The 23851-nt window shown below is 41.3% G+C and overlaps 1 protein-coding gene across 11 annotated transcripts in view; it reads right to left on the bottom strand.

Annotated features, from left to right (window-relative positions):
* Positions 1 to 23851, bottom strand: part of NRXN3 (neurexin 3) — a gene marked incomplete at both ends in the record, with an annotated part of 1307801 nt that overhangs the window by 359819 nt on the left and 924131 nt on the right. The gene's annotated exons all lie outside the window — the stretch shown is intronic.

Genomic DNA, 23851 nt, shown 5'->3' with positions numbered 1-23851 from the left:
GAACAGTCATCTCACCAGCAAGTACACCCCGTCTGCAGCATATGTGGAGGCCTCACGGAGCAGCCTTCAATGTCCACCCCGATATAGGAATGTGGATTTCTTCTTTCTCCTGTACTATTTATAGCAGCGATTTTCAGCTGGTGCACAAGAATTTTTAAAGCATGCAAAACCTGGCTGTTTAGTCAGGGGAACTGACCTCTTTTCTCTTAGATTGTCAAATAAAAAAATGACAATAGCCAACACAATAGCTGTCCAGAGTGAATGAATCGAAATGATACCTTTCTTTGTCAGGTTGGCAAAAAATATTATATATATTTTGTTGTGCCGCAGAATTCTAGTAATAGTTTATATGTGCAGTGAGATGTAAAAGGTTGAAAACTGCTGATTTATAGTATTAAGGTCAGTTTCACAGAAAACCAGATTAGGGCTAATTTTTTAGCTATTACGCAAAGTATTTTAAAAGTAAATTCTTGGTGTATACTGATGGATCCTTTATACCCAGTTAAATGATGGATGTTATAAAACAACAACAAAAAAGGTCCATATCCTAGGTGGGAAAAAATTAATACTTAAGTTTGTGACCAAAAATATAGTGATGCAGAAATAAAGAACCTATAGAAAACTTAATGCCTTATAGCCTTAATCGTTAATATCAAGATTCTTAAAACTGTTCATCTAAGCACATTGTGCAAAACACAATTTTCTTATGTGACATAGAAGTCCCTTGGATCAAGAACTAACTCCCCTTCTAAGAAAAGGCACTTAAGTCTTTCACTATAAGTAGGGTAAGTGCCTTCTGGTTGCTTCTTTAGGAAGGGATGATGCATTTGCCCTGATCAATGAGCCAGTCAATGGCTGGAAGCCCTGTGAAGAGGCCCACACATCTGCAAACATATTAGGGTGTTAGTCTGTGGCTCTTAAAACGTGGCCATCATAATGGCAACCTCCTGCCCAGTCATTTTGGGGGCAATTCCTATTAAACATTCAGTTTAGTAATATTGGTTAAGATTTATGAAATTGTATTATATGCCAGCCACTGTGCTGGCTGATTTCCATTTTATATTTACATGGTTCCTATGAACTCCTGTCTCTCATATTTTATAGATGAGGAAATTAAGCTTCAACAGGCTAAATAATTTAGCCAAGATTAACAAGCAAAAGGATTCAAATCAAAATAAAGAAAATCTCAGTCCCGAAGCAGCACTCTAACTCCTGACTCCATACTGTCACTCTGTCAGATACTATGAGGCAGACAAGGAAGCCCCATGTTAAATGGGGAAAGCAAGTCACCTTATCTATAAAGGGACCAAACCCATTTTCCTGGACCTGCATCATCTCGAATCAAATTCTCAGAAAAAAAAGGCATCTGGCACCTTAGATATACCAAAAGAGCTCATGTCTCTGTGCCTGACCGTGAAGGAAAGAACACCAAATTCCGTGATTTCATGTCACCTGTAACTAGGTTGCATCTGGTGTTAAAGACACTTGCAAGAAGGAATGCAACGAGTGGGGGCTCCACAATGCACAGCCCTCATTTAATTTAATATCAGGACCATCGTCCTAGAGATCGCTAAAGCCCCCTTTCCTCATAAGATTTTGGTTAATAGTCTAACCATCTATGAAAAGTCAAATTAATTGAGAAAAGGTAATGGTGTGCATTCAGAGCGTTTGCTTCAAAAACACATCTGCCTGCTCCCCCATCCTGGTTAATCCCCGCTGTATCTCTTTTAATACCGGATTGTATAGATCGGTTTCAAATGCACGCCTAAGAAGATTTTCAGGTCTTGAATTCACACGCAGGAGGCCCATCTTGGGATCCTAATCCGCCGTCTTGCTTACTGCTCACTTTCCGCAGCCTCAGAGAGAAAGGAAGGGCGCTTTCCAACCCCTGGGCCCGAGGCGATTCTAGGTGCGTATTTAAAAGACACAAATCTGAAATCCCCAAGTTTCATAAGTAGTCTTCCCCAAAATGCTTGACAGTTTTACATTTTCTGTCGGGCTCCTGAAAAAAACAACTGAATGGAATATTTAAAAGCTGGGCTGATGATCCGAAATCAGGCTTTAATCCAGGTTAAAGGCGGAGGCGAAGGCGAGAGTGGGGAGAAGGCCCTGGTCCCCCACACTGCGTCAGCAACGCCCCTCCAGAGCCGGCCACGCCCAGGTACTCAGGGAACATCTGTCAGAATCCTCACCAGGCTCTTAAGTATTTGCCTAGACGTGCCACACACACACACACACACACACACACACACACACACACACAGGAGCCACAGGAGCCCGGAGTATAACCCTCCCCCTGCTCGTTTCCTCGCTCTAGGACCAGCCCCTCAGAGGGGCTCAGCAAGCCCTGAGTAGAAGACTGGCTGCTTTGAGATTGCAACTGTTTTTGGCTTGTTTGTTTTTTAAATAACCATTGATATACACGTGTGTTTCAAGAATAAGTGTCTCCCCCCACGTCCCCCGCTCAAAAGAGTGAGACAGAGCAGGTGGAGTAAAACCTAAAATGGAAATTGACTGTGTTCGACTTATAAAAATGACTAACCTGAGGAAAGTGGGGGGAAAAACAAACAAACAAAAAAACCCAGTGAATTATGCTGATGTTTTCATCTGAAACATACAAACGGCTGGTTGAAGTTTCTGCTTTTCATCTGGTATCCTGGAGACCAGATACAGTTTTCTGAAACTGTTTACAGCTCCTCCGGTTGCTTTGGTCAAAACAGTTTGCGTGGCCCCTCCAGCCGGGGGGAGCACATCTCTTCAAAAGCAGGTGTCTGCCTCTCTCTGACATAACTCTTAATGCCAGCCATTTCTGTCAAAGCTTATACCGAAGGGGGAAAAATCATCAAATGATAGTAGAAAACTCCCAACTTCAAAACTCAAACTAAAATGCTCAGTGTCACCTTAAAACCTTTTGGGGGAAATCCAAAAGAACAAGCAGAAACAGAGGCGGGCGAAACAATCAACCATCCAGGGGAGAATTCTTGCTATCAGCTGACAAGTTTGAAAAACAACACTAATATAGAGTAAGGGTTTTTTATAGCACTTCTCAGGGTAGGGGCGTTATTTCAATACCTTGGCCATGCTTTTATCTTTTAATTCTTGCCTCTGGCAACTCCAAACCCCAGCAAAACCCACACTCTCTCCCCAACAACCATCCCATCCTTAACCCCAAAATACACTAGTTACTCAGATTCCTTTAAAAACTTATTAACAATGACATTTGGAAAACACAACGCCATTCTGTTCAATTAAATAAACACACCGTGTTAACCTTCAGTAAAAAAAAAAAAAAAGTGAATGGTCATTTTTATCGGTGGCTGTAAACAGACTTTGAGCTTCACAAAGCCCAGATCAATAGAGCGCTGGCAAACAATAATAATCTCATGCCCACTCTATCGACAGCTGCTCAGAAAATACAGTTTGATTCTGATGGGCCTGATGATCGGGCCTTTGGCCAACCTTTTGCCTTTTTCTGAGCAAATGTCAACATGTCAAGAAAACGCCTCCGTGTGAGTGAATTCCACTGCCGTCTCCTGGGCCAAATCCTGACATCCAGAGATGCGGACAGGTGGAGGGGAAGCCAAGTCTTGAGCGGGAGGACTGCTAGCGATGGTGATGCCGGTGCCACATGGCTGTGCGGATGTCACAGGGACGTTGTCATCACTGTGGTCATGTTAGTGATGGAATGGGAGCAGAGATAAATAGGCTACAGGCACAGTCTCTTTCTGGGTGCTCCCCTCCCGGCCAGGCCAGGATGCGTTGCCACAGCGGGAAGCCCGGCATTCAACCCCAACCGCCCCTGGATGCCTGCCCTGATGGAACCTTCTCTGTGTCTCTTCCTTTCTCTCCTCTCTCGCGCCCCCTGCCCCTCACCTCTCATTGTGCCTCATCTTCTCATTCCTCCTCTGCAGAGCACACGGATGACTGCAGAGGTGGAGCAGCCTGGGAATGGAGAGAGATCGCTAGACTCGGACTACAGGCCTGGGGGCTAGTGTCGTCTTTGTCTCTAACTTGCCGTGTGACCCCAGCCAAATATGTTTCTATCTTAGAGCCTCGGTATTCTGATCTGCAAAATGAATTGAGGCACGATCCATATGATCTTGGAACCTTCTTTCTGTATTCAAATTTAACTGGATTAGTGTAGTGGCAAAGCTCATCCGTTTACTAGCTGGGTAGCTTTCTATTTACTTCTCTAATCTCTAGTTTCCTCATTTGTAAAATAAAATGGGTATAATAATCTCTATTTCATAGGATTATTAAGACAATTAGAGGACGCAATGTAAAAGCACTAAAGCTCCTTAGAAAGAACAGTTAATTACAAATCTAGGACTAATAAAAAATAAACATGAAAGAAATTACCAGCATAGACAGAATCCCAAGCAGTCTTTGCAAGGCTCTGACACAGGGACTGCAGGTTTTCCAAGAAGCCAACCTGCCTCTCCTAATAGCTTAAGAGACACATAAATAAGTTTCTTGTCACGTCTATAAAATAAAATATTACAAACTAGGTTTACTGTACATTTATCAGATATGAGGCACTGAGCCGGCACTTGTATAACTTAGCTCTCTGAATGTTCTCGATGACCCGGAGAAGTAGATACTATGATTGATTTCACTTTACAGCAATCAATCATAGAGGGGTTAAAAATGTCCAACAGGGCCAGCTACTTGGACTTGAACCAAAGTCAGTGTGACTTAAATGTCTATGAGCCTAACCCTCAAGCTATGCCGGCTCCATTATTTACAGTCTCATGCAAGGCTTAGGATGTTTTAAAAACCATCCTGCATTTTCCCATGAATGCTATGTCCTTATAAATAAACAACAGTTAGTCACTTGCTGGCAATCAATCATTCAGCTCTTGAAGCTTAATTATTCACATGATTATGCTCATCAAGAAAAAAAAATGAAAAAATAAAAATAATCTAAAGCCAGGGACTCTGCTTCTGTCAAGCGCCTATATTTCTCTCTTTTCTAAAGCAATCTATCACCTGAGCAATCCTGAAAATATCAGAGAAGAACTTTTGTTTTGGTAGACCCATTTGCAGAGAAAGATGCTACTGAAATAACGTAAATCCTGAACTCGGGGCTGTTGGCTCAGATAGAAGACTGAGAATGTGGAAATGGCTTCACAACTAGGATTTTGGCTCAGGAATTAGAGAAACCTGGGTTTGATTCCCAATATCCCTTTTAATAGTTTTGCACCTTACACAAGTTATATAAATCTCCCTGAAGGATAATATCATAGAATATAATGAAGACAGTTAACAGGAGTTTTGAATGACTTCGTATATGTGAAATGCTAAGCTTGCTTAGCACAGTGACTGACACATAGTAGATGCTTAGTAAACGTCATTTGTCACTGTTGCTGTCTTCATACATTCTTCTACCTCCTGTTCTTTCTCTGGTTCTCACACCTAGTAAGATACAGGTTGGGAAGACTCTTAAAGCTGTATCCACCTGACGCAGCACCACCTTTTAGTCACAACTTTGAGGAGTTAATATTTGTTCTAATGAGTACTTATTTTAATTTTATTATTTATTTACTTATTTATTAAATGTATTGGGGTGACATTGGTTAATAAGATCATATAGGTTTCAAGTGTACATTTCTATGATAAATGATCTGCATATTGCACTGTGCCCACCACCCAAAGTCAAATCATCTTCCGCCACCATATATTTGACTCCCTTTACCCTTTACTATCTGCCCTCCCCTCTGATAACTACCATCCTGTGGTCTGTTTCTATGAGTTCCAGTTTTATATCCCACATATGAGTGAAATCATTTGGTTCTTAGCTTTTTCTAACTGACTTATTCTCAAGGTCCACCCGCGTTGTCACAAATGGCAGTATTTCATCTTTTCTCGTGGCTGAGCAGTATTCCACTGAATACATGTCCCACGTCTTCTTTATCCGATCATCTGCTGAAGGACACTTAGGTTGTTTCCTTGTCTTGGCCACCGTGAATAATGCTACAGTGAAATGGGGGTGCGTGTATCTTTGGGATGAAATGTTTTTAAATTTTTCGAGTAAACACCCAGGAGAGGGATTTCTGGGTCGTATGGTAATTCTATTAATTTTTTGAGGAGACGCCACACTGTTTTCCATAGTGGCTGTACCAGTTTCCATTCCCAGCAGCAGTGAATGAGGGTTTCTTTTCCTCCACAACCTCTCCAACACTTATTCTTATTTGTCTTGGGGTAGCAGCCATTCTGACAGGTGGGAGGTGGTATCGCACTGCAGTTTTGATCTGCATTTCCCTAATAGCTAGTGAAGTTGAGCATCTTTTCATATATCTGTTGGCCATTTGTATGTCTTCTTGGGAGAGGTGTCTGTTCAAGTCCTCTGCCCATTTTTTAATTGGATTGTTTCTTTGGTGTTGAATTGTATGAGTTCTTTATATATTCTGTATATTAACCCCTGTCAGAGCTGTTGGTTGCAAATATCTTCTCCCACTTGGTTGGTTGCCTTTTTGTTTTGTTAGTGGTTTCTTGTGCTGTGCAGAAGCTTTGTAATTTCACATGGTCCCTTTCTTTTATTTTTGCCTTTGTTTCCCTTGCCTTTGGGGTCAAATACATAAAATCTTCTGTAAGACCAAGGTCCATAAACTTAGTAGCTCCTATGTTTTCTGCTATGTAATTTCAGATCTTATTTTTAGGTCTTTGATCCATTTTGAATTAATTAATTAGTCTAGTTTCATTCTTTTGCAATTTTCCCATAAATGTTTATCGCAGAAGCCTTCTTTTCTCCATCGTACGCTTTTGGTTCCTTTGTCAAAAATTATTGACCCATATAAACACGGTTTTCATTTCTGGGTTCTTATATTCTGCTCCATTGTTCCGTGTGTCTGTTTCTGTGCCAGCACCACGCTGTTTCGATCATCGCAGCTCTGGAGTATAATCTGGAGTCGGGCACCATGATGCTTCCAGCTCCCTTCTTTTTCCTCAGGACTGCTTCAGCTATTCAGGGCCTTTTGTGGTTCCATACACGTCTGATGACTTTTTGCTTTATTTACTTTTAAAATGTCATTGGGGTTTTGATGGGGATTGCATTAAATCTTTATATCGCTTTAGGTAATATGTAGATTTTAACTATGTTGATTCTTCCAGTTCACGGATACAGACTATCCTTCCATTTCACTGTGTCGTTTTCAATCTCTTTTAATAATGCTTTGTAGTGTTCAGTACACAGGCTCTTCACATCCTTTGTTAGGTTTATACCCTCGTATTTTATTCTTTTTGTTGTAATTGCAAAAAGAATTTTTTTTCTCAATTCTTTTTCTGAAATTTCATTGTTAGTATATAGACATGCAGTGGATTTTTTTTTTTAAATATATCTTTATTGATTTCAGAGAGAGGAAAGGAAAGGGAGAGAGAGAGACAGAAACATCAATGATGAGAGAGTCATTGATTGAGCCTGCAACCCGGGCATGTGCCCTGACCGGGAATCGAACCCCGATCGCCTGGATCCCAGGTCGACGCTCAACAGCTGAGCCACACCCGGCCGGGCATATGCAGTGGATTTTTGTACATTGATTTTGTATCCTGCAACTTCACTGTATTTTTTTATTGTTTCTAATAGTTTTTGGTGGAGTCTTTAGGGTTTTCTATATAAAAAATCATGTCATCTACAAAAAGTGACACTTTTACTTCTTCCTTCCCAGTTTGGATGCCTTTTGTTTCTTTCTCTTGCCTGGGGGCTGTGGCCAGTACTACGTTGAATGAGAGTGGTGAGAGTGGGCATCCTGGTCTTGTTCCTATTTTAGAGGAGAGGCTTTCAAGTTGTCACCACTTAGTATGATATTAACTGAAGATTTGTCACACGTGGCCTTTTTTATGTTGAGGTACTTTCCTTCTATTCCTGTTTTATTGAGTGTTTTAAACATAAATGGATGTTGTATCTTATCAAATGCTTTTTCTGCATCTGTGGGTAAGATCATATGATTTTCATCCTTTGTTTTGTTAATGTGGTGTGTTACATTGATCAATTTGTGTATGTTGAACCATCCTTGTGCCCTTGGAATGAACTCTACTTCACTGTGATGTTTAATTTTTTTTTAATGTATTGTCGTATTCGATTTGCTAGCATTGTGGCCAGAGAATATACTTGATATGATCTCAATCTTAAATTTCTTCAGGCACATGTTCCATGTGCCCTGGAGAAGAATGTGTAATCTGATGTTCTGGGATGAAAGGCTCTATAAATGTCAATTATGTCCATTTGGTCTAATGTGTCATTTAAGGCAGATATTTCTTTATTGATTTTCTGTTTGGATGATCTATCTAGAGCTAACGGAGTAGCGAGGCCTCCTGTTTCTCCCTTTAGTTCTGTTAGCAGTTGCTTTACATATTTTGGTGCTCCCTGGTTGTGTGCATATATATTGAGAAGTGCTATGTCTTCTTGATGTAATGTCCCCTTTATCATTATATAATGTCCATCTTTGTCTCTTGTTACCATTGTTATCTTGGGTATGGCTACACCTGCTTTTCTGTGAATGCTATTTGCTTAGAGAATCATTTTCCATCCTTTCACTTCGAATCTATCTTTGTCTTTTTAGCTTAGATGTGTCTCCTAAAAGCAGCATATAATTGGGTTTTATTTTTTGATCCAATCTGCTACTCTGTGCCATTTTATTGGTGAATTCAGTCCATTACATTTAGGGTAATTATTGATGTATAAGGATTTCCTGTAGCCATTTTACCCTTGGCTTTAACCAAGAATTTACAACAGGAGTCTTTAGGAAAGTCACGACATCTTAGGTGTTCATTTAGAATTAGAATTAACTGACAGAAGGAACTCATGTGAAAGCTCTTCTCCATGCCAATCTGCTTGAAAAGAAAAGCTAAAATAATCTTTAAGATTAAGAATGTGTAACTTAAGTATTATAACTTTATCTTAGTTCATTTGAGCTGCTATAACAAAAATATCATAGACTGGGTGGCTTAAGCAACAAACACTTATTTCTCACAGTTCTGGAGGCTGGGAAGTCCAAGATTAAGACACTGCAGATTTAGTGTCTGGTGAGAGCTGGCTTCCTGGTTCACAGTCACCTTCTAGCTGTTTCCTCACATGCCAGGAGGCAGGAAAGAGCTCTCTGGGACCCAGTACAGAAAAGGCACTAATCCTATTCATGAGGACTCCACCTCATGACCTAATCACCTCTTAAAAGCCCTACCTCCCAAAATCATCATTATGGGGGTTAGGTTCAAGATGTGAGTTTTGGGGGGTACACAAACATTCTATCCATGACAAACTTCATACTTGATCTATGAAGTCATCCCTTTGGCTTTCTTTCTCATGTCTAGAGAGCTTCTTTGTTGTTTTCAAGTTTGATCTTTAGAATCAAAACCTACTCCAAGACTTCCTTAATCTATTCCCATCACAGAGAGGTGCCTTATTTGGTTCTATAGCACTGATGTGAGTGGGGGATCTCCCTCAGGTCCCTTTAAGTTATCTTTAGCCTTCTAATTGCTAAAGAGGAAGGGAGATGAAACTAAAAGCAAATCAAGGTAGTGAGCATTAAAATGCTACTCATCACTCAACTCAGGGGCAGCAGATGGAGTAGCTTTATTAAAACACCATGAAACCTGTGACCTTCCCATATATGTGACCCTGGAGTAGTAGCATCCAAGACCAATAGAGAAAGAGATGTGAGGTCTACATGGTAAAGCCTGATAACAAGGCAGTGTACCCAGGACACTTCTTATTAATGCAGGTCTGTTTTAGCAAATTTACTGAATACAATGACTACTCATTCATGAAGTCATCTAAACATACACAGATGATAAACAATCTTCACAGCAGCAGATCAAGGATGACATTACATCTTCAACGCTTCACAAGATTGAGAGAAACTAAAGATGGGGGTGGGCAATCAAGGCTTATATGCCATACTGCATATAACCTCAGAATATTAAAATATTCTAAGCACAAAACAGCCTCAGAAGGTTCTGTTAGGCAACAGTAAAATCTAATATTAAAAGCTAGGAGGTGTCTCCTAATACTGAGCCATGCCTACATTTTATAGACAACAGAAATAGAACGGGAACCTAGAGGTTTCTGTTTATTTCAGCTCCTTATACCTTAGGAATCACTGGTGCCCCATTTTCCCAGAATCAATCTGGGTCTTACACACACTGCCAGGGAATTTTGCCATCTGGCATCTACATGATGAAAATAAGGAGAATTATAAAAATAAAAAAAATACGAAATGTTTGAGTCTAAAGGAAACAAAGATAGTTTAGTCAACTTTCCACACTTCATAGATGTGAAAACAGATCCATAGAAGTTATTTGTGAATTACATCAGTAGTAAAACTCCAAATTTCTTGACCAGAGCTTTTCCCACTCCCCATTATATTAAAAGAGTTTAATTTAATAAGACCTGCATCTGTCTTTACTGGGCAGAGAGTGGATCTGAGATGAATTAAAGTGTACACTTTTCACACCCAAACTGAAGGTAAAATTACCTAGTTCACATGAAAATGTTTTTAAAATATCATGTATACTTCCTTTCCAAAACTGGAAATAATTTATGATTTCCTTAAAGACTTGAAAAAAATGCCATTGCATACTAAAGTTCAGGAAAAGCCTAAAGGCTATAGGAGTCTAGATGTGCAGAAGCTGCAGTGATTGTTGAGTTCTTACTTACTTTGGCATAGATCTTCTGATCTCAGCACATAGTAGGTGCTTAGTTAGTATCTGTTCAATGAGTTAGTATCTCCTTTCTCTCTTACAGAAGTTCACTAGTCTTTGCTGATGTTAGTTCTACTACCAACCTCTAATTTAAATGTGTATTCTTCTATTTTGCCTGGAACAAGACAATGAGATGTCTGTTCTTCTGTTACTGAGTATAATATGTAGAAGTACATAGGTTCTAGATGAACACCTTGGGATTTTTTGTGTCGAGAAAACCCCATGGCAATTTGTATCAACTTTGCCACTGTGTCTTTTTTGGGTTGTCGTTCTGATTGCTTTCCCATCTTATCAAATTACAGACATTTAAGGGGAAGGACTGTAGAGGTCATCCAGTCAAATCCCGAATTCAGCACAGGAATCCCCTTTCTAACCTTCACGACGGGAGGTCACTCAGTGTTTCCGTCTATTTGAAAAGCACTTCCTGGAGCAGTGGAGAGAATGGACTAAAGAGCCAGGAGGACTGGACTCTAACCCAGCTCTGCCATTTCTAAATGATATGTTCTTGGAAATGTACTGACTCTGTGCTTCAGTTTCCCCACCCAGAAAATGGGAATGCTAACAACCGTACCTACTTCACATAGGTGTTATGAGGATGCGGGCTCCTTAGAACAGTAACTGGAACACCCTAAGAGCTGTTTTTATTTACTATTGCTATTACTATGACTACTACTACGAGTACTAGCACTGTTACTACTACTTCCTCCAATGAGAGGGGGCTCACTACTTCCTAAAGAAGTTTATTCTGATGATTAGGACACTCCCGAATGGAACACGATTCCTGTTACGGGGCCCAAATAGACCTTCCCATAAGGCCTACCCATTGGTCACGGCTCTGCCTTCCAGAGTTAGGCTGATTAACAAGAATCTCTTTTCGACATAACACTCATTCAAATAGTTGATGACAGTTGTCATATCGCTCCTTAAGCTTTCCTCATGCAGGCATAACATGTCAAGTTTCTGCAGCTCTTCACCTTACGGCTGCCACCATTCTCATCATTTTTTTCCATGAACAACAACAGCTCCCAGTTTGAGCCCAACCCTGTGCTGAATGCTTTAGCTGCATTATGTAATGTAATCCTTAGCTCAACCCAAGAAGGTGGCTTCCAGATTCGTTTATAAATGAGGTAACTGCCTTGTCAAGGACTAATCGCAGCAGAGCTGGGATTCTATAACCAGCACACTGTGCCTCACTGGACGTGCCCTGTTTGACAATGTTTTCTTAAAACGTGGCACCAGATGGCACACAGGACTTGCACATATGCAAGTTTAAATTTAATTTTAATTTCTAGGATTTTGCATTCTTGGCCACATCAACATCTATTTAAATGAGTTCTACCCAGAATTAGGGTAGATTTTTTTAAAAATCTAAGTTCAGGGTTTTATATAGCCCTATTACAATTTATTCATCTTGTTTTAGGATCATGCTTCCTTCCTGTTTAGATTCTTTTGAAACTTAAATCTGTCATTTACTATTTGAGCTATTGCACCACTCTTTACTTTGACCACAGATCTTCAAGAGAATTATAAATGGAAAGATACAAAGAACAAAAACAAGCAAATGGAGACTTTCTTCTAAGATATCAATAAGGATTTCTAAATGTCTGGGACTTTGCACGGTGCCACTCTATCCCACATTCTATAAAGGTAGAGATATCATATCCCTGCTGCGCCCACCCTGCTGGTGACAACCTTCTGAATTACTTTTTGCTTCTAGCTTCCTTTTTGTCCATAGTTAATACCTATGAGCCTAGAGTCCCGCATGCCCAGAAGGCTGCGTGCTTAGGCCAGAGATGAGTCTTCAGTAAGTGATCCCGGTGTGGCAGGTCCGGGTCTTGCCTGTCTGCGCGCCCCAGTTTGTCATCGCACATTGTTTCCCTGTGACTTTAGACTCTGCCTTTACAAAGACTTGCAGTCCAGTCTTGAGCTCGCTTGGCCATTTGGCTTCTACTACTCCCACAGCACGCTCGTGACGGCTACTGACCTACTGTCTTAGGCGCACAGGCTTCTGAGTGTGGTTTCCAGGAGAGCTGGTTTGCGCTCCTCCACGCTCAGTGGCCTCTGTGCTCAAGGGCAGATGTTGGGATAGGTGCTTCTCCACCACCTGCGTCATTTGGAGGTAGATCTTAGTTGATGCAGACCAATGTCCCTATCAGTTCTAGCTCTAAGATCTTGTCTAAGAAGATACTTCCTTCACTGAGAGTTGATGGTTATTACCCCTTGTTTTGACCCCCCAAAATTATTTAACCCTTCACTAAAATGAAACCCCCTCTGACAGCTAACAGCTACCTCGCACAATGAGCCATCCTGTCAGGCCAAACACAGTTTCTACTGTTGCATATCTAACCTGAAATTTTAAAGAACACTTAAAAATGCAAAAGATAATTATAGCCCTATAGTAAGGAGAAAACACTAAGGTCAGCACCCCTCTATTGCCAGGCAGCACCAGACTGTCTAACGACTATGAACAGTGAGGATGTGGGCCTTGCATCCCAATATATTATTGCGTTTCCTTCATGCTTTATGCATATGTCAACAGTATACAAACGCAAAGCAAATAAAGGTTTTTTGGGGGTTTAGTCTCCATTTAACTTATGAGCTGCCTTCTCTCTCTCTCTTTGGTTTTTAGTAAAAGAGTTATAAGCCTATTTGTTTGGTTCCCCCCCCCTTCCTCCCTCCCCTTTCCTTGGTCTCTCTCCCTCCGTCCCTCCCTTCCTTTCTTCTGCATTTATTCTCTGTGCCTCTAGTGGATACCCTGAGCCCATTTCTGTTAGTGAAGCCTCCTATCTGTACAAAGCTAGAAATAAGAAAATAAGAGGGCTTCTCATCAAAAGCCCTGCCTGACACAGCACCTGGAGAACTGGAAATGTGCCTTTTCAAGTGTAGGGAGTCGATTCTTACTCCATCACATAGGAAGACGCTGATTTCTAAACAAAATACTGCACTTTTCTATGTTTTGAGCTTTCTTTTCCACCTTTGATAAATTTATTACAGGCTCCATTTTCAAAAATTAAAAGTACGGGAGGCAGTTAATGAAAGCAACATTGTGTTAGTGCCAGCCCCGGGACATCACTGTCACAAGAGGTCCCCTCCCTAGACTGGCTGCACTGGACAATGAATGAAGTTCCCTAAGCAGCATCTAGAAGCTGTGGCAACAGCAGTGGGCCAGGAGGCAGCGGCAGCAAGAACAGCAGGAAGGGGAGCAATGGAAGCAACCATGGTGCAGTGAGTCAGGTACCAAATACTCCAGCATTCTGATGGAAATTCTCACCTTTGCCACAATCTGGTTACTAAAACAAGAAGTCAATGGAGAAAAGTGAAATAAAATATCCTCAGAATACAATTACGCAAATAAAATAAAGGAATACGAGGCTAATTTAATTAATAAACACATACTATCCAGATCTATAATTAAAATAGCAATAATAACATTATTATAATAATTAAGACAGCTACTGGTAATTGAGTGTGTATGATGTGCTAAGTAAGACTGGGCTAAGGGCTTTCCTTGAATATCCTATCTCTTTCTCGCCTTATGAAGTAGGTAGTAATCATCTGCATTATATACATAAGGAAACCAAGACACAGAGATGCTAAAAAAACTCACCCTAGGGAATGTATCTAGTAAATGGAACTACTGAAAATAGATCCTAGGTCTTTCTCACTCCAAGGCCATGTTTATAAATTCCACTGTCTACTGCCTTCCACTGCATACTAAGTTAGAAATATCGAAGAAATATGCTTTCCAAAGTTGTCTTCAATATTTTTTCTAATTTGTGGTCTCTTCTAAAAATGATTAAGGACATTCTGGAGGATCGTTCCAACTAAGGACCGTCACACAATTACCTACCAAGGACTGTCGCATAATTTTACCCTTTGAGGTTATGCCTGCAATCACACTGATGGTAAGAACTACTGCTTTAATTGATGACGTCAATGTGGAAGAGAGGTAGGCTGAATATAGACATACACTGGCTGTACTGGTGGAAAGAGAAGACCAAATGGCATTCTGAGCTGTAGATATGCCAAGTTCCAAAGAATCTACACACGTATTCACATTGCAAGCAGATATTTATTCTCATGAAAATGTCATCTGCCACATTAAATTAATGTTCTTAATTTAAATTATACTGTTTGCATATCATTTGTAAATTTGCAATGATTTTCTGTCCATATGAGAACTATGAGCCTACAGCATTTGTACTTGGTTTTCTGAATGTACATATTTAAGAAACATTATAATAACTATTTTGAGTCAATTGTGAAGATGCATGAAACTGCCCTTCAAAAGAGACCTTGCTTTACTCACATTTGAGACAAACTGCCACAGGAATGTACAGGATGGTGAAAAGTTGATCAACCACATTAGATAATCTTTGTTGGCTGAAAACTCTTGCAATACGCACCTTCTCATATGTTGTATACATCAGAATTGCCCCTGGAATTATTTTTTTAAATACAGATACTTGAAAATTACTTCAGATTTAAACTTGGGGTCTAAGGCCCAGGCATACTTTCTTTTTTCCTTAAGCTTCACAGTGATTCTGATAAGCTTGTCACTCTACCCAATTAATCATATTAAGCTAATGGACTAAGAAATTAAGACATTTCCTAGAACAGTGTTCTCAAACTTTGACGTGCACATGAATCACCGGATCTTCTAAATGTAGATTCTGATCCAGAATGCCTGGTCCTGCATTTCTAACAGGCGTGATCCAGAGTCATGTTTTGCAAAGCAAAATTTGAATGAATATGCTGGTGGCTACTTCAAAGCAGATAAAGGTTGAACAAGCCAGTTAAAATATAAGCTCAAAGTGCTGTATCTTGAGTGTGATCACGGCTACATGAATGTACACATGTGGCACACAAGTGTATATACACACACTCATGATGCATGAGAAAATAATCTCGAAGTCGTCATTGCTGTAGATTTGCTTAATTTCTTTACTGCAGGAGAAAGAGAAGTTGGACTTTTACATTAAGATTCAGAATTTAATTTAATAAATGTATCTCACATTTGGGATTGCAAGACATAATATCTAAAAGAAAACAGAAACAAAAGAAATGGAAGGAAACAAACAACAAAGAAAGGCATCTTGAACTGAGTCCAACTTGAAGAAATTGTCTGTAAAAGAAGAGGCTTCCTGAAGGGAAAGTTTAAGGTGAAGAGCATGAGAGCCCAGATGGCATCATGATGCCACGATGATTAAGTCATCAAGCTGTAGGCAACTGACCTGCTCTGCCCTCTGCTACACTGCCTAGCATATGGTCCTACTCTGCATTTCTTACTCAAACATCAATCCTCTAACCTCCAAGGACAGCATGGCCAAGAAAAGAAACAAGTAGGGGTAGGACCAAGGCTCCCCGCTCCCACAGCATGGTGAACATCAAATCTGGATTTTGCAGCACAGGCTATTTCAAACATGGTCTCTTTTTCCCTGTTTATTTCGATACACCATGCACGCTCCATCCTCACAAGAAGGAGGTAGCGAACTTTTTCTATAAAAGACATATTTGTGATATCAGGCTTTGCAGGCCAGAAGATGCCTGTGGCAACTACTCAATTGTGCCATTATAGCACAAAATAGGTCATAAATAATATGTAAATGAATGTACGTGTATTCCAAAACTTTATTTACAAAACACTGAGTTTGTCAACCACTGCTCAAGGATATCTCCAATACCCCCTTGAAGGCCCATGAAAATTCTTTGTTAGACTGTGTATTTCAGCTGTTGGTTTGGAAAACCTGCATGGCATCCTTAAGAGCATAGACAATGGCTGAGACAGAAATGGGTGAGGCCTTCTAGCAGAAGAGATCAAAGACAGCTCTTGAGAATGACATCTCACCATCAACCTCACTTCCTTCCTCAAATATTTTATAGATTTGGGGAAAATGGAGGGAGAAGCTGGTAGGGCCAGCAAGACTAGACAATATCAGGTAATAGGGTGCATTTGCTTGAGAACCACATCTCATGACAGGGTCTACTGTCCTGATGTGAGTCCAAGATCAGAAACCCCAAGTTCTTGCATAATCACCCCCATAAATCCCAAAGGGGCCATGTAGCTCATCTTTACAACTCACTGACATTCCTTTACTAATAAAAATATAGGTAGACAGGAAGTTGCGAGTAGATTTTTTGAATACAATTGGACCAAATCTACTGTATTTCTTTCTACACATACCTTTTACACACACACCACAATGCACTCAGAACAATCTGTTTATTTGTTGCCCCTGAATAGAACATGAGATTCTTAAGGCTGGGGCCCCATCTTACTCAAGTGTGTATCTCTAGCATCCAGCACAGGGTTTGGAATGCATTTGGCACTTCCCAGTAATTCTTCATTTATTGAATGAACATGTAGATAAATGAACAAATGGGTGAATGGCAGTAGAGCAAATCAAAGAAACCCACTAGACTTAGAACCAATGGTCCTGGATTTTAATCCTGCCTCTACTATATACCAGTTGGCTGATTTGGGGCAAGTTAATGTAAAATCAAGACAGCAGCATAGCACAAAATTGTTTTTAAAGTTTTCTGTATACTGCACAGTACATGTAGAGTCATAATTATTATTCACTTATCTAAATCACAATCAGTGTCTACCATATATGGAGCTAAAACAGGAGTCAAAAACGGAAGTGCCAGATGGGCTAAGCAGGATGTAAGATATATAAAATCAGAGATGTATGAAAATATTTCATGGAGCGTGTCAAGGGGCTAAGAAGAAAAAGCATATGCCTCAATCAAAGAGGGCAGCTCCAGCTGGTCATTACCTGGTATGATGACAAACCCCATGATGCCAGATCTTCTAATTTTTCAAGAGAAGCTAGAAAACTAGACCATGGTATAAAATGTCCCAATTATTAAATAGTGGACAACATTGCATAAGCTACCCTTGGAGCCTCACCCATGTGTGTGCAACTTCTGACATCTGTGTTGGCAATACGATCCCTCATGAAGGTCATAAAGCAGGCCCCACACAACAGCCACTTGGAGAAAAACTATCTCATGCAAAACTTGAAGGTGGAGTAAAAAGAAAATGGGCCCGGGGTCAGAGGATCATGTCATTTCCTAGCTGGGTGGCCATGGGTGAGTTCACTTATCATGTCTGATAAGTCACATCCTCTCCGCCTCCACATCCCTGTAAAATGTATCTTGAAGGCTCAAATTAGATGACACGTGAAAATGTGCTGAACTTGTGGCGTGCTGTAAAACATAAGACAGTGTCACCATTACCTAGGGCAGCGGCTTGAACTCAACAGGGCTGAGAATAAATGAGTGTGTAAATGAATGAGGGAGCAGGTGAATGGCAATTCATCGTAGACTACTGAATAGTATATCCATCCTAATGGGCAATGAGTCAGGTTTCTGGCTCTTATTTGGGATATAGGGCCTATTTGGCTTCCATCCCACAAATGACAAAGGTGGAGATCAGAGAGCTTAGGTACTTTGCCCAAGGTCATATAGCAAAGTGGTGCCAGAATCCGAACCAGGAACCTATGACTTTAAGCACTGCCTGATGCTGTCTCTCTGAGTATTTCTGCCATTCCTGGAAAAAGAAAAACCAAGCTGCGAGATCTCCAAGAGAGAGGGGGAAAAGAGCACCCAGACCTTTAGGAAATGGTCTATAGAATAAATTAATCAACGGACTATATTTTAAACAAACACACTAAAGAATTCCCTACAAATAGTACATAAGTGATTGAGCTCTTTAAGCAGGTTGGGGACCTCTGGCATTAGAAAGAACAAATTAGAGTTAAAAGGGAGGCAACGTTAGGAGGCTAGAGGGTTCAACTAATGAGAAGACAAAATGAGTGAACATGTGTGGTTGATTTAGGCCGTGTGTGTGTGTGTGTGTGTGTGTGTGTGTGTGTATGTCTGTGTGTGTGTGGCTCATAGAAGCATTACGTGTTATGGTAATCAGAAAGCATTATGAAAATTATGTTACACCCTCAACACTGTGAAGGCGCTCTTTCTTCAACCATTCTGATTGCGACAGCGAAACACGAAAAGAATGGAAGCAGGAAAAAACTCTGAACAGAACTTAAATCTAAAAATATAGGAAAACAGTCATTTTGTAGAGTTAAGATTTATGACAAGCATATAAGTAATCTATCCCTCTTTACCCAAAGACAAAACAAAAAGTGATGGGAGGAGAGAAGCCCTGTGGTTGGAACTACTAAAAAAGAACAGAAAATGTCTGTGCTTAGTACGAGACCCTCCGATTCCAAAATGTCAAAAACGAGCAAGGCAGTAAGTGGGCCATGACACTAAGAAAGCGTGAGCAGCTGCAGCTGGTGAACTACCCATAAAGGGACAGGGGACAAGAGATGGGTGTGGGGGGGGGGGGTAGAGGGTTGGGATGCAGACGCCCCAGCTCACCTCGCAGCATTAATGTTGTCATTTGTCTTTACACGACGTAGACGATTCGTTTTAAGCTTCAAATTTACTCCAAGAAAAATATTGAGCTGATATGTAATCAGCTGCTCTAAGCTCCTGTTAATATGTTAATTGAAAAATGTGTTACCTTTGCTCAGCAAGTATTTACATATTAATTAACTTCGAGAAGACTGCAAACAGTTTACTCAGTTGAGGGTGTTGCAGCCTGTATTCCTGCTCAGATTCCCATGAGGGATACACTATAATAATACCCTCTAATTACGTGGCAGGAAAGCTCTGCAGAATTTGCTATCCAGAGACAAATTCCCGGTAAAGAATCTAACGGGGGTAGGGCTGTTTTTTAATAAAAGGGGAAGTTGTGGATTTACTTTAACGTGATGATGTTCTGAGGGATAGACACATATAGGATCAAAGGAAGTCTTCCCCATGAGTGTAGCTAATGGAAAAGACCAGAAGAGCCGGGAAAGGGCAAGTGACACGGAAAGGAACAGGGGGAGAAGCAGCTGGCAGGAGGCACTGCCCAGCCAGGGGGAGGAAGGCCCGCTCCCGGGAGGCAGGAAAGCGGAAAGGCGGCCGCCGGCCGCGGAGACGGAGGGCAGCGAGAGCTAAGGGTGTCTGTGTGCACAGCGGCTCTAATGCCATTTCCCCCGCCCCAGGGCAACACGCGAGGAAAAAGTCTTTCTAAGCCCTGCCTAATCGGGCAACGGCAGGTTGCTCAGGTTCGATCTGGACAAGCGCAGGATGATAGTCAGAAAATTTAAACTATAAATTCACAGATCGGTGAGAATAGTAAATAAATTCCGAGCAGTTAGACATCATTTGACCCATTATCAAAACTGGCCGTAGCGGTGCTGCCCTTTCGGCTCTGGGGAAGGCAGTTAGCTCGGCCGTGCCCCAGAGTTTAGGTGGCGCTCTTCAGCACCCGGCCTGGTGGCACCACGGTTATTGTTCTAACACTGGGCGAGTTCGGTAGTGACAAGGAAGGGCTACCTTAGCACTGCTCTTTTGTGTATGTTGAACTGTGTCCCATGGTCACATCCAAAGAGAGACAGTGTTCAGTGCAGTTCAGCAAAGGCTGGCGGGCACTCCTGGGCTGGGCACGGGGCCCCGGGGGACACACAGCGTTACAGTTCCCGACCCGGAGCGCCCCCATCGGCTTTCTGGAAGGGTGCTGATAAAAAGACATGGTTCCGGCGCTGTGCTATGTGCTTGACTCACAAAGCGCCCGAGGTCCGGCTTAGTTGCAGGTTGTCAGCTGCAAATCTTGAATTCTATTTCAGGTTCAGATACAGCAAGATCCACTCTCTGAAGATTTCCCTCCAACCCATGACAGGAGCGTGTGGATGAAAGTCTGAACACTGCAATCATAGTAAAACTAATAAGCAACATTCCTTTCACCAGGGGTGGGACACTGTCCTGAGTGACGTACACACATTTCCAGCCACTCTGGGGCAAGCAGCGGTTAAATAACCTGCCCAAGGCACAGCTTGGGAAGTGGCAGCACCAGGATTTGAACTGCCAGTTAGTTCTGTGCCTCTACTTTTTAAAAAAATTTAATTAATTAATTAATTTATTTATTTTTAAATATATCTTTATTGATTTCAGAGAGAGAAAAGGAGAGGGGGAGAGAGAGACAGAAACATCAATGATGAGAGAGTCATTGATCGAGCCTGCAACCCGGGCGTGTGCCCTGACCGGGAATCGAACCCTGATCGCCTGGATCCCAGGTCGACGCTCAACTGCTGAGCCACGCCTGGCCGGGCTCTACTTTTATTTTTTAATAATGATTCTTTATTGTCTCCACTGTTACTCTGCCGAGGCATAAGAAGCTCAATGAAGGGTGATTTTTAAAAGGGAGGAGAGTTAAGAGAAGAAATAACATTCAATAATAACATCTATTAATACCTAATACTGAGTCATCATTGTGTGAATTTCTATTTGAACAAAGACACTGACATGAAAGTAAAGAAAATGTGAAATGGGAGACAAAAAGTCAAATAACCAGTGTAGGGACACACACACACACACACACACACAATGTAAATGCCCTCTTTGGTGCCTGGGTTGAAGAATCTCCCAATACATTTGCTCAGTGCCTTCTGAGAAGACACAATGGATCGAGCAGAAATTATGAAACCCCGCGGAGAGCGATTATCAGCAGGCAGACGGCTGTCATAAGCATCCCCGATTGTCTACATTCAAGGTTCCAACTCCGGGGGAACATAGAGGTCCCTTTGTTAAAATAAAGCAATCATTTCCACCTTCATTAAAGAAAATACCATGGCGTTATTAATTTACAGCAGAAGTGCCATTTGCTGTAGCAATACTGGTGAATCTCACTTTGGGGAGCTGTTATCAACAGCAAATACTTATCAATACAGCATAAATAGTGCTTTAATCGTATATACCTTAACCACATCCACTACATGTGTTCACTTTGTTACAGAAAAACCTGTGTCACCTACCACGACTTCTAAGAATCCTCAATAATAATTCTTTCCTAAACTGCAACTTTAGGACAAAGAAATGAATAGCATAAAAACACACAGCTAGGAATGTTTATTTAGAAATCTTTTAAAAGGCCTCAGACCCTGTATTTAAAACAGGAAAAAGCCAACAGCTAACTTACGATTCTGCGCATAACATTGACCTAAGTTATGGGAAGGTGGGGTTCTAGAATCCCCTAAACCTAGAATGTCAGGTAGAGCTACTGCAGCAACTATGGTTATGGGGAAATATAGGTGATGTTAAACGAGAATTATGATTTTCAAAGTATTCTGTACTTTCTTTTGTATATTTCAGGTATTTATTAAGCAATCGTTTGTGTCTGTCTAATGTCTGTCTCCTCGCAGTGGTCAAGGACTGCATGGGTCATGTTCATGGGTTCATCCCCAGCGTTCCCTAGAGTTCAGAAGGTATTCAATAAATCCTGTTCAGTGGCCGAATGAATGAATGATGAAGAATTCAGCTCTGAGCAATAATGGCTTTCCCATCCTCCCTGCTGGACTCTAGATTCAGAACTAAGGTTCTGGACAAGAATCTGAGAGATCAGAAGCTTTTAGTAAGAATTACAGGTAGGCAAAGGGTTCCTCACACAGTGAGATGTGAGGACGACTTTTAGGCATCACCAGCTGCGATGCTGAGGGGCAGGCTGATAAATAAGGTCTGAAGGAAAGGATGAGACCGGGGCGCACTAGGGACTTCTCCCCTCTGTGGAGCTTAAGATACTCATTAAAAAAAGAAAGTAATCTTCTGGTCGAACAGAATAAGTCTGTGGGTTGAATTTGGCCACTATCCATCTAGTTTGCAGTTTCTTAGAATTCCCTTGCTTGGTGCACTTTAGGTCTGGGCAACATCTCACTGATTCTTATTTTTGTTTGACTGTTGTCCTCAATTTGTATTTAGGCCCCCTTAAATCCTTAGGGATAATGTCTCTGAGTCTTGTCTGTTGAAAAACACCCAAGAATGGGCCCTTCCCACTTCTCTGAGACCTGTTTTGCATCATATTTTACACAAAGATGCATCTAAATTGGTGGCTTTTTGGATTTTCCTCGACTGTTTCAAAGTGGTGTGGTACATTGATAGCTACTTTTCTCCTGAAGTGTGACTTTGGGTCTTGGCCTTGTTTCTCTGCATCTGTAAATCTGCCACTTACCAAAGTAGAATCTGCCTAGGTTTCTTTTTATCTACAATAAATAGAAACATTTGGCCAACTGGGCATACCTTGTATACAAATGGAATGCTGTTTTATTTTCTTTCAGTTAGAAATTTAGAATATGGAATGTTCTTAGGAAGCCAATCTAATATCCCTAAATTACTTTGATTAACTCTGTCATAGATATTAAGATATTTGAGTTGTTTTGGGATCAGAAAATACAAGATCCTTTTTTACTCAACAGTAAACCACATTGATTAGCTCCCCTATGCTCTTCCCCATCCCTGGTGGGTTCCAATGGGACCGAGCGTGGCATCAGTCTCCTGGCCTCATGCCTGAAAGTGATGACTTATTTACAGGGGGATCTGCTGAGCTTCTTAAAATCTCCTGTGGGGTCAGAGACTAGTATCTAAAGAAATCTTACGAGGCTGAGGAGATTAAACCACGTAGCATTCTTGCTTCAGTCCTTCCCCTGACTATCTTGCCCTCCCTCTCACTCTCCAAATACATACACAGTTACTCTTAAGAACAATAAACTTTATAACGAAGCATTGATGGCACATCCCCATTTACGCTAACAGCCTTACTATGCGCCCTACCCCCGAGTATGCTGTTTTAATTAGGAAGATGGATTTGGGAGTTTATATGTTCTGTTGTGCTATAATTCCTGCCTTTACAGTAATTTTCTCCTGCTTTTCACACTCTAATGTGCCATAAATCCTAGTTAGGCTCTTTCACTGGCCTGTTGCTAGTCAGAGTCAATATTTCAGGCCTTCCGTTGCCATGGCAACCCCCTGCTGCACGCCCGCTCCCTGGAATATGATACAGTCTCCCGGGGAAATTGCTATGAACTTGATCATCGCATGGATTTAGGCCCCGTGATGCGCCAATTCTTCCCCATCTCTCTCCACCACCCACCGACTTCTCTCAGCTCCCCGCGTGTGTGCGTGTGCTTGTGTGTGAGTGTGCACGCATGCACACGCGCACGCATTTGCCAGGGCCGACACACGAGAGAAGAAAGCAAACAAACCGACGGAAGCGGCCTCTTTTCTTTCATTTCTTTTGAAAGCGTAAGCTTAGAAAGTCGGCAAACTT

Source organism: Miniopterus schreibersii (assembly GCF_964146895.1).
Source record: "Miniopterus schreibersii genome assembly, chromosome: 1".
NCBI lineage: Eukaryota > Metazoa > Chordata > Mammalia > Chiroptera > Miniopteridae > Miniopterus > Miniopterus schreibersii.
This window is presented reverse-complemented; position numbering and strand designations above follow the sequence as displayed.